This window comes from Urocitellus parryii, chromosome 13, assembly GCF_045843805.1.
Source record: "Urocitellus parryii isolate mUroPar1 chromosome 13, mUroPar1.hap1, whole genome shotgun sequence".
In the NCBI taxonomy this organism is placed as follows: domain Eukaryota; kingdom Metazoa; phylum Chordata; class Mammalia; order Rodentia; family Sciuridae; genus Urocitellus; species Urocitellus parryii.
Window position 1 is genome coordinate 24,385,421 of NC_135543.1, and position 17,833 is coordinate 24,403,253.

Below are 17,833 nucleotides of genomic sequence, written 5' to 3' on the forward strand. Positions count from 1 at the left end.
TTATTGCAATTGTATGTGTGTGTCTAAATGTCACACCATATTCCATGAATATGTGAATACAGTTATGTGTCAATTAAAAATAAAAAGAAACAAGTCAAAAATTATTTTCAGTTTAAGTTAAAAATGGAACTTATTAGGTTTTTTTGTATGCATTTTCTCAGAAAAACATAGGAGACTGCTGCTGCTGGTCACATGGCATGCTGTTTTACAGTAAACTTTAGAAGGATTACATTCTTTAATAACAATAAAAAATATAGTGTAGTCAATTCATAAACCAGTAACAATCATTAATTATCAAATATTATGTGTGGTATGCAGTTCTATGTGCTATTTTTTTAAAGAATTTCTTTTTTAGTTGTGGATGGACACAACACCTTTATTTTGTTTATTTATGTTTTATGTGGTGCTGTGGATCGAACCCAGTGCCTCACACATGCTAGGTAAGCACTCTACCGCTGAACCACAACCCCAGCCCTGTGCTATTCTTTTTATGAGGCTGGAAGCATAGTTGGTTATTGAAGCATCAGTACCAGAAAACACATAACTCTGAGTTGTGTGATGACAGCTGCAAAGTCAGTAGGTGATAGGAATTTATCAGTTCCATTATAATCTTATAGGACCACCCTGTGTATGTGGTCTGTCATAAACTGAAACCTTATTATGTAACACATGTCAATTTAAAAGTTATTTCTAACTTTTGATGCAGTTTTAGCAATAATTTTCTCCCCTCAGGAGCTTTTTTCCTCTGTCTATTCTTGTTTCATGAACAAAACATTTTTTTTTAGAAGAATTTAACCTTTATCTTATGTATTTATTTTTATGTGGTGGTGAGGATTGAACACAAGGCCTCACCCATCCTAGGGAAGTGCTTTACCATTGAGCCATAACCTCAGCCCTATGAATGAAACATTTTGAGTTGGCATAATTACACTTGGGACACTCACATGCATACCATACATTCTGTAATTATTATGATTTTAGTATGTTTGCATTATTGTTATGTTTCCATTTTTTTCAACTTGTCAATCTAAATTTTTGTTTTTTAAGGATTTTTTAGAAACTCTGTTGAACTTTGTTTCAAGATTTGTGGCTCTGTTTTAAATAATCAATGCATTTTTACATATGGAGTATCAGTTCTTTGAGAAACTGCAACCATGAAATAGATACTTGAGATCCTGTGACCTACCCCTTTAGTTTTTACATATGAGTTGACAGGTAAGGTGGTTGATAAAGGTAATGAGTGTCAGTTCTAAAACTAGATCCAGATTTCTTGACTCTTGACCTCCAGGCACTTTTTGTTTTATTGTTTAGATTTTTATAGAGGCTGGGTGTTGTAGCTTAGTGGTAGAGTGCATGCCTAGCATGCACAGACCCTGGATTCAATCCTGGGCACCAGAAAAAAAGATTTATAAATGAGAATTATTACCATGTCTTTAATTCATTAACTTAAAAGTAGCCATCACTATTAATAGTATCTAATATATGATACTACCTTTTAGTTTCTCTTTATATTTGTCTTTTAGATTTCCTTGTTGGTATGGCATTAATATTTTTAAATTTTGGTAATCCTCTGAACTTGTCACTTGTTTTAAACTTATGTTCCATTTACAGTACCTTGAGGTTTCTTATCCAATAGTAAGTCAAAAAAGCATGTTTTTTTTCCCCTCTGTGCTCATTGATTTTGCCCTTAGCCAACACTAACACCCATTTCATGAAGGCTTTTGTCTTTATCCAAGTGTTCCACTCTGCCTGAGCCGAGCAGTACAAGGTCATGGCGCCTGTCTTTTTTTCTTCACACAAAATTAATAACTTGCTCCAACAGTAGTTTGTTCTAGGACATTTCCAGACCAGATGGTGGAAAGTTCTTGGGATGATATGGCAGCCAAAGCAACATTTTGGCTTTCTAAAGTTGACTTTGTTTTGGTGATTATGTAATGAAAATCTTCTGAAGATTATAGAAGGACATTAAAACAAGAAAGATCTGTTGGCTTAATATATTTTTCATCTTTTGAAAGCCACCACAACTCAGCATGGTAGAATTTTGGTTTCTTTCAAGTATTGGCCCTCTGGCTCATTTCTCTGATTTTTTGGCGCTTAAGATAGCCCAATTAATATTTTAAATTTTGTTTTCACAGGAATCTAATGTTACCCCGAATTCTTTTTTTAACCATTAAAGTAAATTATAGTAGGAAATGACATTAGAGATCATCTTGCTCAGTATACCTGTTTGCAAATAAGAAAAACAAGATCTAGAGAAGTTATTTGTCAAAGTTAACAGAGTTGAGAACTGAGAAATAGATTCCATCTTTTAAAATTTTAAGTCAATGACTCCTATCGCGTACCACAATGTGATTTGGATGATTAAGTTTTTTATTTGCTCTTATTTCAATATGTCATCGAATTTTAATAGGTGAAAGTTCAGTTTTTAAGATTTTGTGGCAGTTTTTTCCAGCTCTTGAGTAATTTAATTTAGTTAATACATTTGCGCGATTCAAAACTCATCTCACAAAAGTGTGCTCCCTCTCATCCTTGTCTCCCTTCCCTTTGCTTTTGTAGTTAATTACAGTTCTTAGTTTTTTATGTATCTTTCTTGAAAAATTTCACTCATTCACACACACACACACACACACACACACACACATATAATTCTGAATATAGATTCTTCATCCTGTTTTCACACAAAGGTAGAAAATGCCACATTTTTTTTTCTTTTTTGTCTTTGCTCTTTTAGCAATCTGTCCTGGCAGTGTTTGCATACCAGTGTTTAGAGGGCTTTTATTTTTTAGTTTTAGAAATAAGAACTTGAGATGTAATTTAAATACCCCAAAATTCACCTTTCCAAAGGAAATAACTCAGTGTTTTTGAGTTTTGAAAACCTCACCACTAATTCCAGAGCATTTTTATTAACCCAGGTAGAAGTCCATTACCATTAGTAATCCATCCCCAGTTGTCCCTGTGACTATCTCCACACCTTACTTCCGGTCTGGATATTCTATATTAATGAAATGAGACTGGGCCTTTTGTGTCTGGCTTTTTAAAAAAAATTGATATGATGTGTTCAGGGTTTATCTATGTTGTTGCCGAGACTTCACTCTTTCCTATTGCTGAAAAGTATTTCATTGTATGTCTGTACCACATTTTGTTTAAACATTCATCAGTTGCTAGACATTTGGTTTGTTTCTACTGTTAGGTCATTATGAATAATGCTGCTATAAAATTCTTGTATAAGATTTTGTGTGGATGTATGTTTTCAATTCTCTTGAGTGGATATCTAGGAATAGAATTGCTAGATCCTCTGGCACTGTGTTTAACTTTTTGAATAGCTGCCAGATTTTTCCACAGTGGCTTTACCATTTTACGTTCTCACCATCCACGTATTAGTGTTACAGTTTCTCCACATCCTTTCTCATTGTTCTTTAAAAACTGTATAATATCCTGTTGAGGACACACAGAATGCATTTAATCATTCCCCTCTTGATAGACATGAGGATTGTTAACTTTTTTTTGCTCATATCCTTTGCTCATTTATGTATTGGAGCCTCTTGTATCTGTTTCTAGGACCCTTTTTATATTAGCAAGATTAGCCCTTTGTGAAATGAATCTGAAATGTATTGATTCTCAATTTGTCTCTTGACTTGGCTTTTTTTGCTTATAATATATTCTTGGTTTTGCCTATTGAATATTTAAAAACAATTTTAACAAATTTACTTTATCAGTCATTGGCAGTTTTTCAGGATCTACAAACTCTTCCTTTTTTTTTTCTTTTGTTACCTCATCTCTTATTACTCTCCTTGCATATTCTATTCATTCTGTTCTAGCCCTACTGGTCTCTTTGCTGTTCCTTAAATATGTTAGTCGTGTTCCTATCTCAGGGCCTTTGTATGTGCTGGTCTCTCTACCTGGAAGACTAATCTTGCCCCCTTACTTCTTTCATGTCTTTGCTTAAATGTCGACTTCTTATTGTGGTTTTCCTATTTTATTTTATTTTTGAGGGGGTTACCAGGAATTAAACTCAGGGGTGCTTGACCATTGAGCCACATCCACAGCCCTATTTTTTGCATTTTATTTAGAGACAGGATTTCACTGAGTTGCATAGCGCGTGCTTTTGCTGAGGCTGGCTTTGAACTCACGATCCTCCTGTGTCAGTCTTCCAAGTTGCTGGGATTACAGGCCTGTGCCACACACCTGGCTGGTTTTCCTATTTTAAATCATGGCATTCCTGTAATAAATTATTAATAGTTTCTAAAGTTCATTATCTTCTTCTTTAAGAAGAAAGATAAAAATATAAGATTTATATTCATTTAGGAATAAATATAAATTAAATAAACATTTTTATTAGAAATAAATATTTCTTAAATTTTTATTCATATTAAGTGGTAGGTCAACATGTGAAATCTCCTAGTTTTTGGCTTATAGTTCTCAGCTATTTTGGAAATAATCAAGACTAACAGATACTGTCTTGGGCAATGTCACTACCCTTTATATTCAGTGCAGTTTTTGGTGCTGAAATTGTTTTCATTTTTTATGGTTGGTACAAATTAGGTTTCTGTGAGTGCTTTTTCTTATATTGGAATAGAATTTCTAGGTGTAAAGCTGTCAAGTAGTATTAAAATACATTTAATTACTAAACACTTTTTAATGAGACTGAATTTGTTAGTCTGTGACTGTGCCAGTGGCAAAAAATTTAACTCACACTTTGATGGGCAGCTATGGCTAGCTCATGTTAGAGTATTTTTCCCTATTTGTATATAGCTTTTACTTTGATTGTTTATGATGAAGTGAGAGAACAATAATTGATATAATTCCTGGGCCATCTTTTATAATTTTTCTGGAAATTTCCTAATAGAGACCATTAGTTTTTCCATCATTTTTGTACCCTTACCATTTTAAGAATTTCAATTAAAAGTAATAAAAGTTGTTACTTATAATTTTGTGTCTTAGGATTGCTGTTTTTATTTTTTCATATCAGCACCTGCATATGTATGCATTTATGGGCACCTCTGCTACCATAAACATAGACTGCTACCTTTGTTTAACACATCATGAAGCAACTGTTCCAATAAATCAAAAGTTATGGGATAGCCAGACACAGTGACATATGCCTATGATTCCAGTGACTCAGGAGGCTGAGGCAGGAAAATCTCAAGTTTGAGGCCAGCCTGTCACAAAATAAAAAAAATTAAAAATAGATTAAAAAAATAGATTAAAAAAATAAAAAAGGTCTGGAGTCGTAGCTCAGTAGTAAAGGGCCTCTGGGTTCAACCCCCTCCTCCCACCACCAAAAAGAATGAAAAAGAAAGGGTGGAGGACAACATTTATAAGAAAATGAACAGTCATGTCACAGATGGAAAAATGTCTATAAATTGTATCCATGATGACTATTAAGTTTTTCTTTTGACAAAAAACTTTATTCCTGAGTATATCAAGGTATATTATAACTTAAAATATTGTTAACATTTTGGGAAAATAAACCCAATTAAAATATAAAGGCTTAAAGTTTATATTTTACATAAAAGATGTGAGTGGCTATTAAAAGATATCTAATATCAGAAAATACAAATTAAAATAATGAGCTATTGTCATTACTACTACTAGAAGTAGCTAGAAAGATTGACAGTACTAAAAATTGGTGAAAATGTGAAGCAACTAGAACTTTCAGAAACTGCTGTGGGAGAAGCCAATTTGAAAAGGCTACAAAGGCAAAACTAGGATCATGGCAAAGAACAGTGGTAGCTAGGGGTTGGGGAGGGAGGAATAAGCACAGGGGGTTTTTAAGGCAGTGAAATTACTCTGAATGATACTGTAACATTGGAGACCTGGTGTTAAACATTTATCAAAACTGAATACACAAAACCAGGAAGGAATCCTATTGCAGACTGTGAACTTGGGGTGATTATAGGGTCAGTGCTGGTTCATTGATTGTAACAAGTATTCTACTCTAGTTCTAGTAGGGGAGGCTATGCATTTGTAAATTTGTGCTTTCCACTAATTTTCTGTGAGCATAAAACCTCTCTAAAATATTAAATTTATATTAAAATATTGCTGTGAGAATGTAAATTGGTACAAGCACTTTGGCAAAAGGTTTGATAATTTCTTTTTGTTTTTCCGAGGTAAAAAATCTGTATTTGTTTAATTTTTTTTTTTTTGCCCTACAGTAATAGTTCATTTCTTCTTTTTTAAAAAGTTTATTGGTTCTTTTTAATTATGTATGAGACACAATTATAAAATTCTGGAGTATATCTTGTGCTAATTGAATCCCTAGTACCTCTCCTTCCCCTTTATACCCCCACCCTGTTCCCTTCCCTTAACTGATCTTTGTGCAATTTATCCATAGTTAATTTTTAAATTAATTTCTTGTATATTTATATGATGGTAAGATTTACTGTGGTATATTCATATATGTACATAGGCAAGTTATGTCAGATTCATTCCACTGTCTTTCTTTTCCCCATCCCCCATCCCATCCCTTCATTCCCTTTTTGTCTACTCCATTGAACTTGTATTTTTTTTTTTAATCTACCCTTGCCACTCCTCTCTCCATTGTGAGTTAGCATCCACATATCGGAGAAAACAATTGACCTTTGGTTTTTGAGGATTGGTTTATTTCACTTGGCATGGTAGTCTCCAGATCCATCTAATTTACCAGCAATTGCAAATGCCATAAAGTCATTCTTCTTTATGGCTGAGTAATGCTGCATTGTGTGTATATACCACATTTTCTTTTTCTATTCATCTGTTGAACTGCACCTAGGTTGGCTCCATAGCTTAGTTATTGTGAATTATGCTGCTATAAACATTGATGTAGCTATATCCCTGTAGTATTTTATTTTATTTATTGGTTCTTTTTAGTTTATGTGACAGCAGAATCCATTTTGATACAATAGTATGCTGATTTAAAATTCTTTGGATATATACTAAGGAGTGGCATAACTAGGTCAGAAGGTGATTCCATTCTTATTTATTTATTTATTTTTAGTAATCTCCATATTGCTTTCCAGAATGGCTCCACCAATTTGCAGTCCTTCCAACAATGTACGAGTATATGCTTTTCCCCACATCCTTGCCAACATTTATGTTACTTGTATTCTTTTTCTGAGGTACTGGGGATTGAACCCAGGGCCTTTGCATGTGAGGCAAGCACTCGACCAACTGAGCTACATCCCTAGCCTTTGATAATTGCCATTCTGGCTGAAGTCAGATGAAATCTCAGGATAGTTTGAATTTGTATTTCTCTAATGGTTAGAGATGTTGAACATTTTTTTCATATATTCCTTGACCATTTGTATTTCTTCTTTTGAAAAGCATCTGTTTAGTTCCTTTGCCCATTTGCTGATTGGGGTATTTATTATTTTGGTGTTAAGTTTCTCAAGTTCTTTGTATATCCTGGATGTGAACACCCTATCTGAGGAGGTGGTGGCAAAGATTTTCTCCCATTCTGTAGACTCTTTACACTCTTATTTCCTTTGCTGTGAAGAAGCTTTTAAATTTGATGCCATCTCATTTATTGATTTTTGATTTCACTTCTTGTGCTTTAGGAATCTTGTTAAGGAAGTCAGTTTCTGGGCTGATATGTTGAAGGGTTGGGCCTGCATTTTCTTCTAGCAGGTGCAGGGTTTATGGTCTAATGCCTAAGTCTTTGACCTATTTTGAGTTGAGTTTTGTGCAGGGTGAGATATAGCAGTTAAATTTCATTCTACTACATATGGATTTCCAGTTTTCCCATTACTACTTGTCAAAGAGGTTATCTTTTCTCCATTGCATGTTTTTTGCATCTTTGTCTAGTGTGAGACAACTATACTTATGTGGGTTTGTCTCTTTGTCTTCTGTTCCAGGTCTTCATGCCTGTTTTGGTTCCAGGCTGCTTTTGTTCCTATAGCTGTGTAGTATAATTTAACATCTGGCTTTGTGATGCCTCCTGCTTCACTTTTTTTGATAAGGATTGCTTTGGTTATTGTGGGCCTCTTAGTTTTCCAAATTAATTTTATGACTGCTTTTTCTATTTATATGAAGAACAGCATTGGAATTTTAATGGGAATTGCATTGAATCTGTATAGTACTTTTGGTAGTATGGCCATTTTGACAACATTAATTCTACCTATCCAAAAACTTAGAAGTCTTTCTATCTTCTAGGGTCTTCTTCAGTTTCTTTTGATGTTCTATAGTTTTCATTGATAATTTCTTATAAAGTCAAGTACTTACCCTATCTCTAGACTTTTCTTTCAGGTATTGCCCAAGAGAAATGAAATTATATTGTTGCAAATGACTTGTATGCAAAATTTATAAAGTTTTATTTATAATAGCTCTAAATTGGAAATAACCCAGATGCCCACCAACAGTATCTTACTTTCTATATTTTATTATGGTAATTCTTATGATTTATTGTCCATGTCCCTAAATCTGTCTTCATTTGGATATAATCTGTACTTATCTTTTTTCTTCCTTTTATTTTTAAAAAATGAATTAAAATTTAAATTTAGCTTTTTTTTAAGCTCTTAATTTTTTTCTGGAACTTATTTTTTTTGGGATTTGTTTTATTATTTAAATAGTATAATTTTGGGGTATTCAAGAAAATTTTGATTTAAAAAATTTGCCTTTTATCCCACAAATATAGTAAGTGTAGTTGTGCTTAATAATTATTTGAGAGGATTTTGATTGATTGTTTTATGGGTATATGGTAATTCTTTATGCATTTCTTTCTATTTAGCTGCCTAATTTTTATTACTTCTTAGTCTTTGTAATGTTGTAGAAATGATTTGATGGTTAGGATAATTTTACCTTTCTCGAGAGAGCTTTGTCGCTTGTTTCTGCTGAGTGCTTTGGATTCATTTCCAGGGTTGAAGTTTTCTGGCCAACCAGACAACTTAAAGCTGGGTTCTAGTCCAGGGAGAGTTGATTTACTTCTTCTCTCCTTTACTCTCAGGTAAGGATATTTTTGAGGATCCCAGTTCTTTGTTTGGGATGGATCACCAGGGCCTGCATCCTTTGACTCCAGCTCAGCCACGTCAAAGCACCTCTGATTCCCAGCTACCTCTTAGAAATCAGTAAACATGCCTGGGCCAAAGCAATTCCAGATGTCAGGCTGAACTCTGGAGTTTTCCTAGTGCCTTACATTTTGGCATTATAGTCTTTTAATATTTTGTTAGCTCATTGATGCTTTCAGGAAGTGCCCTTTCCTACCTCTACTCCCCCCAAGGATTTTTATTGACTTCATTAGAAGATTCTTCTGAATTTCTTGTCCATTATTGTTGGAAACTGGAGTAGCCCCAATTCTTGTATTCTCTTTAAATATTATGTGGTTCTATAAGTTAATACTAAAATAAAATATAGCTATTTTATAATATTTTCTAATATCAGTTGAATTTTTAATCATCATTTTTTTTGGTCTGGTGTGATGTAGAACTACAGAATATAAAAAAAAATTCTAATAGTGGTATTGAGACTATTTTATAGAAACATCATTAACCTGCTTTGTGAGTTGAAAATTTTCTGGAGGAGGTGAAGAAACTAGTCCTCAGTTGTGAATGATGAATCTGATTCAGCCCAGCAATTTTGGGCGGGGTAGATTCAGAAGCTGGAGCTGTCACACAAACTTGGGAGATATGAGGGGCTGTGATAACTAGGAAGCAGCAATTGATAGGTAGTTGCATCTTATCCATATGTGTCTTTAAACTATATTTCGTTAATGGCTATTTGAGAGATTTTTCTGTTTATACCAATTTTTTCCCTAGATGGGCAGAACACAAATCTGGGTTCCTTATTTTGTAGCTGAGTTTTTTTTTTTTTAATGTACCATTTATGATAGAAAATGAATTAAATGAGGGCATGGGCTGTTTTGCCTAAGTCTTGCTATAGTTTTGAGTAATTATTTTTGCTGTTGCCACTAGTTATGTGGCTCCAGGAGTCTAGTGAATTTTATGTATAGTGCTAAATCATGAAAGTGTTTGGAAACTAGGACAGGTATTTCCTTGTACCTGTGAGCATAGTAGGAAAGACTATTTGGCAAATAATGAGTATGTACTCATCAGCTCCTCTTTTGGGTGCTAGGGATATAATACTGAATATGACAAACTAGAGTTGTGAGAAAGATAATAAATTAATACATAATATGATGTCAGAATATAATAAAGTCAGTGAAAAAAATAGGTGGTGATATAATAGCCAAGATTGTAAAGGAGGGCTTCTTGTGAAGAAAACATTTAAACAGAAACTAAAATGAAGTTAGAGAAAGTTCTGCTGCTGTCTGAAGGAAAGCGTTCTTAGCAGAGGGGACTGCAGATGCAAAGCCCTGAGGTGGATGCATGCTTAGCATGTCCAGACACCTGGCTGTCTGTCAAACTGAAGCAGAATGAGCAAGGATGGAGGGCATGTGGTAGAGGTGAGTTAGCATGGCTAGCCAGAAATCCTGGAGTCTGACGGAGTTAACTAGTAGGGCCTTTGCCCCCACTCCCTGCCCCCCATAAGATGTACAGCTACAGGGGCTAGGGTTATAGCTCAATTGGTAGAGTACTTGCCTCCCATTGACAAGGCCCTGCGTTCAATCCCCAGCAACACACACACACACACACACACACACACACACACACAGATGTGAAGCTACTACTAGATGGTGGTCATCTTATTTAGATGTTTTCTACTGTTCTCATTTAACTTTTCTCTGTTCTACACCTGTAAATGCAATGGAAATTGACATCTTTTGGGAGGGGGAAGATTCTATTCTAGCGATTTCTAATACTTATACCTTTGTTATTGTTTGAAGCATTGTGTTTTAAATTATTTCTTCTATCAAACCAGTATATTGGAGCCTGTTTTAATCTATTTGTTTGAACATTATATTTTTATTACCGTTACTTCCCCACCTAATCTGGTAGATTAGTATAATGAGTACTATTTTCATGCTGAGTGATAGGCAGATTTTTGGTTCTTATTAAAATTAGCATTTAAACCTGTTTTATACTAATGCTAGTGGAAGGCAAAGTAATATCTTCTACTTAATCCCAAAGATGTCCCTACACTTATCCTTGGAAACTATGAGTAACATGATGCCTGTCTAAAGTGATTGCAAAGGTGTGATCAAAGCTAAAGACTTTCTAATAATGCCCTCCATTATCCCAGGGGGCCAGTCTCAGCACATGAGTGCTTTAAGGTAGTCGAGGAAACCAGAAAAGTAGGACAGAAATGAGACATGTATTATTCCAAACTGTTGGTAGCTTTAAGATGGAAGAAGAGATCCATAATCAAATATGATGACCTCTAGAATCTGGGAAGCACCCTCAGTGTATAGCCAGCAAGAAAATGAGAACCTAGGGGCTGGGGCTGGGGCTCAGCGGTATTGCACTTGCCTGGCATGTGTGAGGCCCTGGGTTCTATTCTTAGCACCACATATAAATAAATAAAGGTCTATCAACAAATTTTTAAAAATTAAAAAAAGAAAAGAAAATGAGAACCTAGGTCCTACAATTACTAGGACTGAATCTTGCCAACAACCCAAATGAGCAGGAAACGGATCCTTCCTTAGAACTTCCAACACCTGTGAGACCAGTGCCAGACTTCTGACCTCTAAAACGGTACAACTAATTTGTGCTGTTTAAAGTGGCTATTTGTGAAGATTTGTTTAATGGCAACAATATATATATAAAACTAATACCATGGAGATGAAACATATGCAGCTTCTCAAGCAGAAACTTCATTCAGCAGATTAGATTTGTTATGTATAGAATTTTCAGTTGTTCATTCATTCCAGTTAACTTTTGTTGACTTCGGGGAATCATGGTAGATTCTTACTGGAAGAGAAGACCCTATCTATACCAAACTCATGGTCTATAAACATTTCATAATTGGTCAGCTTATTTTATATTTTTAGACTTGTGGAAAATTATAAACACACAAATACAGAGAGAATACTGAAACTCCATATGTTTGTCACTCAGCCTTAATAATTATCATCTTAGGGTTACTCTTATTTTCACAGCCACCCTTTCTCCACCTCTTGAATTGTTTTAAAGAAAATTTGAGGCATCATGTTTCTGAGCAATTTTACGTAGAGTTTTGCTATTGTAGTTATTATCTCATGTTCCCCAGTGACACAAGAAAAATATTGATCTTGTTTTTATTTTTGTCATCTTTATCATAATGTATACACTTTCATCTGTAAATTCACTTGCAGTTTTTAGCAAATGAATTTTTTTTGTCATGAACTTCTGTCTCGGATTTCTTTGATGTGTGAAAATCATGTAAATAGTTAAGTTTGCAAAACTGCTGCCATGCTAATTTTGGGGTTACAAGCCAATTTTAGTGAATAAGTAAAATCATAAATATATTGGAATCTATGAAAATGAGCATTGACTATATACATAATGATTTTCTGTTTTCTACAATTTAGGTTGATGATATTACCATGTGAGTTCTAAATCTAGACACCTTGGTCTCTCTTGATTGGTCTTGGTTTCTCTCCCACTTTAAGCATCCATTCTGTCACAGAGTAGTACTAGTTTTATTTTCTTAAATGTCATTCATGTCTGATTGCTCTTTTCCATTTTCATATTCAAAATCGTCATAATGCCCCAACCAGATGATTTATTGCACACTCTCCTTCTGTATCCTGCATTAGTTTAAGCATTTTCCCACTTTGATATGTTCTTTCACCTCTTACGCTTCTCTTCATCCCACAGTTCCTGGTTTTGGACCTGTCAGGCATAGGGTGAGTTAATTACATTCTTCAGCACTATGTCATTGGCTTGTGTGAAGCCTCTCTTTCCCTGTGTTTAATATTCATTCACTCATTTCCCTTTATTTCTGTACTCTACTCCTTTTCTTTCTCATAAACAGCCACTCTTGTGTTTAATGCATATACTTTTATTTTTATAATAATTATTATAAAATAGTTATTGGGCATATTAATTGAATTTACTATGATATTTTCACACATCCATATATTTGCATTGATCATGCTTAAACACCATTCTTCTACCCTTTTCCCACCTCCTCTCTTGTTGCCCTCCCCACTGGGCCCCTTTCCAGTCTCTAATATTCCTTCCTACATTCGTTTCATCTTCTTTTTTTCTTTCGTTTTTTTTTCCAGTTTCCACACATGAGAGAAAATATTTAATAGTTGTCTTTCTGTGTATGACTTATTTTGCTCAACTGGATGCCCTCTGTTTTTATCCATTGTCATGCAATCAACAGGATTTTGTTCTTTATGGCTGAATGATATATATGCCATATATTCTATATCCATTCATCTATTGTCAGGCAGCTAAGCTGATTTTATATCTTGTCTATTGTGAATAGTACTGCAGGATATGCAGGTATGCAGCATACCTTGGGATAGATACTCAGGAGTGGGATGGCTGAATCATATTGTAGTTCTATTTTTAGTTTTTAGAGGAACCTCCATACTGTTTTTCATAATGGCTGGATAATTCACTTACATGCCAACAGTATATAAGGGTTCCAGCATTTGTTATTTGTGTATTTTTTATGATGGCCATTCTGACTAGGGTAAGATAGACTCTTATTGCAGTTTTGATTTGCATTCCCCTGATGGCTAAACAAATTGAGCATTTTTCATGTATTTATTGGCCATTTGTGGTTGTCATCATCATCATTGTCTTCCTCCTCTTCCTCCTCCCTTTCCTTCTTTTCTTTCTTCCTGACCCCTCTTTTCTTTTTGGTACTGGGAATTTACCCAGGTGTGCTTTAAAAATGATCTACATCCCCACTTCATTTTTTTTAGTTTTTATTTTGAGACAGGGCCTCCCTATGTTGCTGAGGGTTTCATTAAGTTGCAGAGGCTGGCCTCGAACTTGGAATCCTTCTATCTCAGTCACTGGGTTTACAGGCATGCACCACTGAGCCTGGCTTATATTTCCTTTGAGAATTATCTGTTCAGATTATTTGCCCATTTTTGATTGGATTATTTGTTTTCTTGTTAAGTTTTTTTGAGTTCTTTGTGCTGTCTGGATATTATCCTCTGTCAGATGAATAGCTGCCAAAGATTTTTCTCCCATTTCTGTAGAGATGTCTCTTCACTCTTTGCTATGTGAAGCTTTTCAACTCGATATAGTCATGTTTGTCAGTTCTAACTTTTGTTTTCTTTGCTTTTGTAGTCCTAGCCAGAAAATTGTTACCTGTGCCAATATCTTGAAATGTTTCCCTAGGTTTTCCTCTAGTAGTTTAAGAGTTTCAGATCTTACATGAAGATCCTCCAGTTATTTTTTTTAAACTTTATTTTATTTATTTATTTTTGTACGTGGTTCTGAGGATCAAATCCAGTGCCTCACACGTACTAGACAAGCTCTGCTCCTGCAATACTGATTGTCGTTATCTTTGTGTTCCTAAGATAGGACATATTTGTTGCGTATGGTGGTACACACCTGTAATCCCAGCTACTTGGGAGGCTGAGGCAGGAGGATCACAAGTTTAAAGGCAGCCTCATCAACTTAGTGAAGCCCCATCTCAAAATAAAATGGCCTGGGGTATAGGTCAGAACACCCCTGGGTTCAATCCCCAGTACCACCAAAGAACCAACCAACCAAAATCAAAACCAAAACAAAAACCACTTTCATGGACATTTGCTGGATTTCGTTATCATTATAATTGTTTTTTTTTATGCCTGATTTTTCTGTTAACTAATCAGTAGGATCCCTTACTTTCTCCTCTTGCTTTTTTCCCCTTTTCCTTTCAATCTCTTGCCTCTGCTATGCTCACACCCTCAACTGGACCATTTCTCAGGCAGGAGCTTCTTCTGCATTGGCAAAAAAAGCCACCAGAAGCTCTAGATATGATGGTTTTTATACTTGCAAAGTCAGGAGGAGAGAGTGCCTTTTCCCTGATAATTCCAAAAGTCCTGGGAAACATTTTAATAAGAACATTTTTATTGGCCAGTCTTTGATCACCTCTTGTAACCAGGAGGTAGGGTCAAGCATCTGCACCTTGAATGGTGTGAGGAGGGGCCTGAAAGGCAAAGAGGGCTATTTTTGCCAAAGAAGGGGAGGTGGAGGATGTTGGTCAGGCAGAGTTCATGGTTCAAAGTTCTAATCCAGTCAGCAACATCCTGCATTCTTCTTTTGAGAAATTCCCTATACGTTTTTGTCACATAAGTATTCTTTTGTGCTTATCATATGTATTACAATACCTCACATACTAATTCCTGTTTATTTTTCTAAGTTACGCATGACTGTTACATTATGCTGATGAATCTGTTTAGGAAACTATCAAGTAAGTTTTAGTCAAAATCAGAGCAATAAAGAGCCTTCTCTCTCTTTATCTGTTGAATGCCTATTAGGTACTAGAATTAAGAATATAAACGATACCAAAAATGAAAGAGTCTTAAGCTAGAACCTCATGTGTTCTAGTAAGAAAGACTTCAATGCAAAGAACTGCCCCCTTGTAGTTCAGGTTTAATTTAATGTCACTTTTTTTAGAGAAACTTTCTTCTAATTTCAAAATTAAAAATAATTTCCCTATAATCCTCCCTCCCTCTCCCTCTCCCTCTCCCTCTCCCTCTCCCTCTCCCTCTCCCTCTCCCTCCTCCTCCCTCCCTCCCTCCCTCCCTCCCTCTCTTCCCCCCTCCCCCCCCTCCATAAGTGTCCCTTTTTGGACTAAGTATTTGATTTCTGTCTTCTCCACTAAATTGCAAACTCCATAAAGGTAGAAGCCTTGTCTGTTTGTTGATGGATTTGTCTCCAATATGTAATATAATGCCTAGTTAGATGTTTTTGTTAACTTTGTGCCACTATGACCAAAAGACCTAACAAGAACGATGTGAAGGAGGAGAAGTTTATTTTGGCTCATGGATTCAGAGGTTCATGGTCAGCTGACTCCACAGCTCTGGGCCCAGGATGGGGCAGAACACCATGGCAGAAGTGCACGACAGAGGAGAGCAGCTCAGGACATGGCAAACAGGAAGCAGAGAGGGATTCCACTCACCAAAGACCAACTGTAAACTCCTAGGCACACCTCTAGTGACCTCCCTCCTTCAGCCACACCCCACCTGCCTAGGTACCACCCAGTTAATCTAGATCAGTGGATTAATCCACAGAGTAGGTTACAACTTTCATAGTTCAACCATTTCACCCCTGAACATTCCTGCTTTGTCTCACACATAAGCTTTTGAGGGACACCTCCTATCCAAACCATAACACTAAGTATAGTAAGAGTAAATTCTTCATAAATATTTATTAAATGATATGTGAGGTAAAGGGTGGTGTGATAAACAATTTGATAGAATTTATATGTTTGGGCATATGAAATAATACAGGTAAGGGCCATGGTTCCAATTAGAAGTCTTGGGGAATGCACCTTAAGTCTGGTGTGGTCAATATTCTATGTACTATGAACTTACTACCTGCCAACATCAAACCCTTTACTCTTCACTCTTAAATTTTCAGAATTCCTTGATCAGAGAGGATGACCAAGGGTTAACACTTTTCCTATTTTTTCACTTGTGATTTTGTTTATTTCTAAATACATGCTTTTTTTCCTCAGGGATTTTAGGCCTAGTATTTATTAATAGTTATAGTTTATAGTTTAAACAAAATAAAACCATGTATTTCTGAGTCTTTGTTGTTTCCACAAGATGTGGAGTTGTAAAGCACTATAGTTGATACTTTATTTTTGATTTAGTTATTGAATACCTTTGCAGATGTGTTGTAGTTTGTTATCTGTAACCCCCTCCCCTAGATAGGCTCTGTCTTACTAGAAGGGTATTTGTTAATTCAGGATTTGGCTTTAAACTTTGACTCAACTGAAAAGCCTAGTCAGTTGACATAGAGTATGGATTCTAGACAAGCCTGGACAATACAAATGAATGATTACCTAATGTAAAATCTTATCTGAGCATCCAAATCATCATTAGTGAATCATATCATAAGCATAAAACATCAGGTTTATCTTTCATTCAGTTTTGGAAATCAGATTAAGTATAAGAATTGCTTTTTATATGGTTAATTTTTTATTGCAGTAGTTCTGGAAATTTTAGGAAAGAGAATTAAAGTACTTTAAAAATAAAATTTCTGAGTAGAATTGAGATTTATTCATTACAAAATAGGATCAGTTGAGTGTTTTGTATACTTTTTTTTTTGCCCTGTACCCCAGACCTGCCCACTTTGTTTTTGAAACATATTTCTATTATTGTTAACGTTTTAAAATATCTGGTAGAGTTTAAGCTTGTCTAACTCTAGAGTCAAGTTTTCCCTAAATTATATAATGAGGTTTCATTTAAGTAGATGTGTTAAGTACTCTCTTTTTTTGACTTTGCATGCATATTTCAGATTTATAAAAGTATTTTGGCATTCTTTTGGAGCTGCTACTCTTTTTGCTATGCTGTTGAGATTTCTGCTTTCCTGGTCCCTGAAATAATCCCATTTTTTACTATAACTCAAGATTTCTTTTTTTTAATATTTATTTTTTAATTATAGGTGGATACAATATTTTTATTTTATTTTATGTGGTGCTGAGAATCAAGCCCAGTGCCTCACGCATGCTAGGCAAGCGCTCTACCTCCGAACCACAACCCCAGCCCTCAAGATATCTTGATACATTTTTCTTGTTTGATCTCCTTACTCAGCTGAAACTTTTGCCTTTAAGTGACCTAAGATTTGTTTCTAAAAGTGGTTAATGATCTTGAGAGGACAGACAGAGTAGTCCTTCCTAAAAGAAATATGCTTAATAAAAAGGAAATGATGTGTATACCACTAATATTTTGCCAGATATGCAAATTTGACCTTGAGAAAGCATACACTAGAGATGAAAGATCTTTTACCATGGTTATGAGTGTAAAGAAATTATGAACTCCTAAATACATTGTTTTGTTCCCTGCATTGTAATTTCTCTT

The 17,833-nt window shown here is 35.1% G+C and overlaps 1 protein-coding gene across 5 annotated transcripts in view; it reads left to right on the forward strand.

Annotated features, from left to right (window-relative positions):
* Positions 1-17,833, forward strand: part of Dym (dymeclin) — a 356,427-nt gene that overhangs the window by 85,731 nt on the left and 252,863 nt on the right. The gene's annotated exons all lie outside the window — the stretch shown is intronic.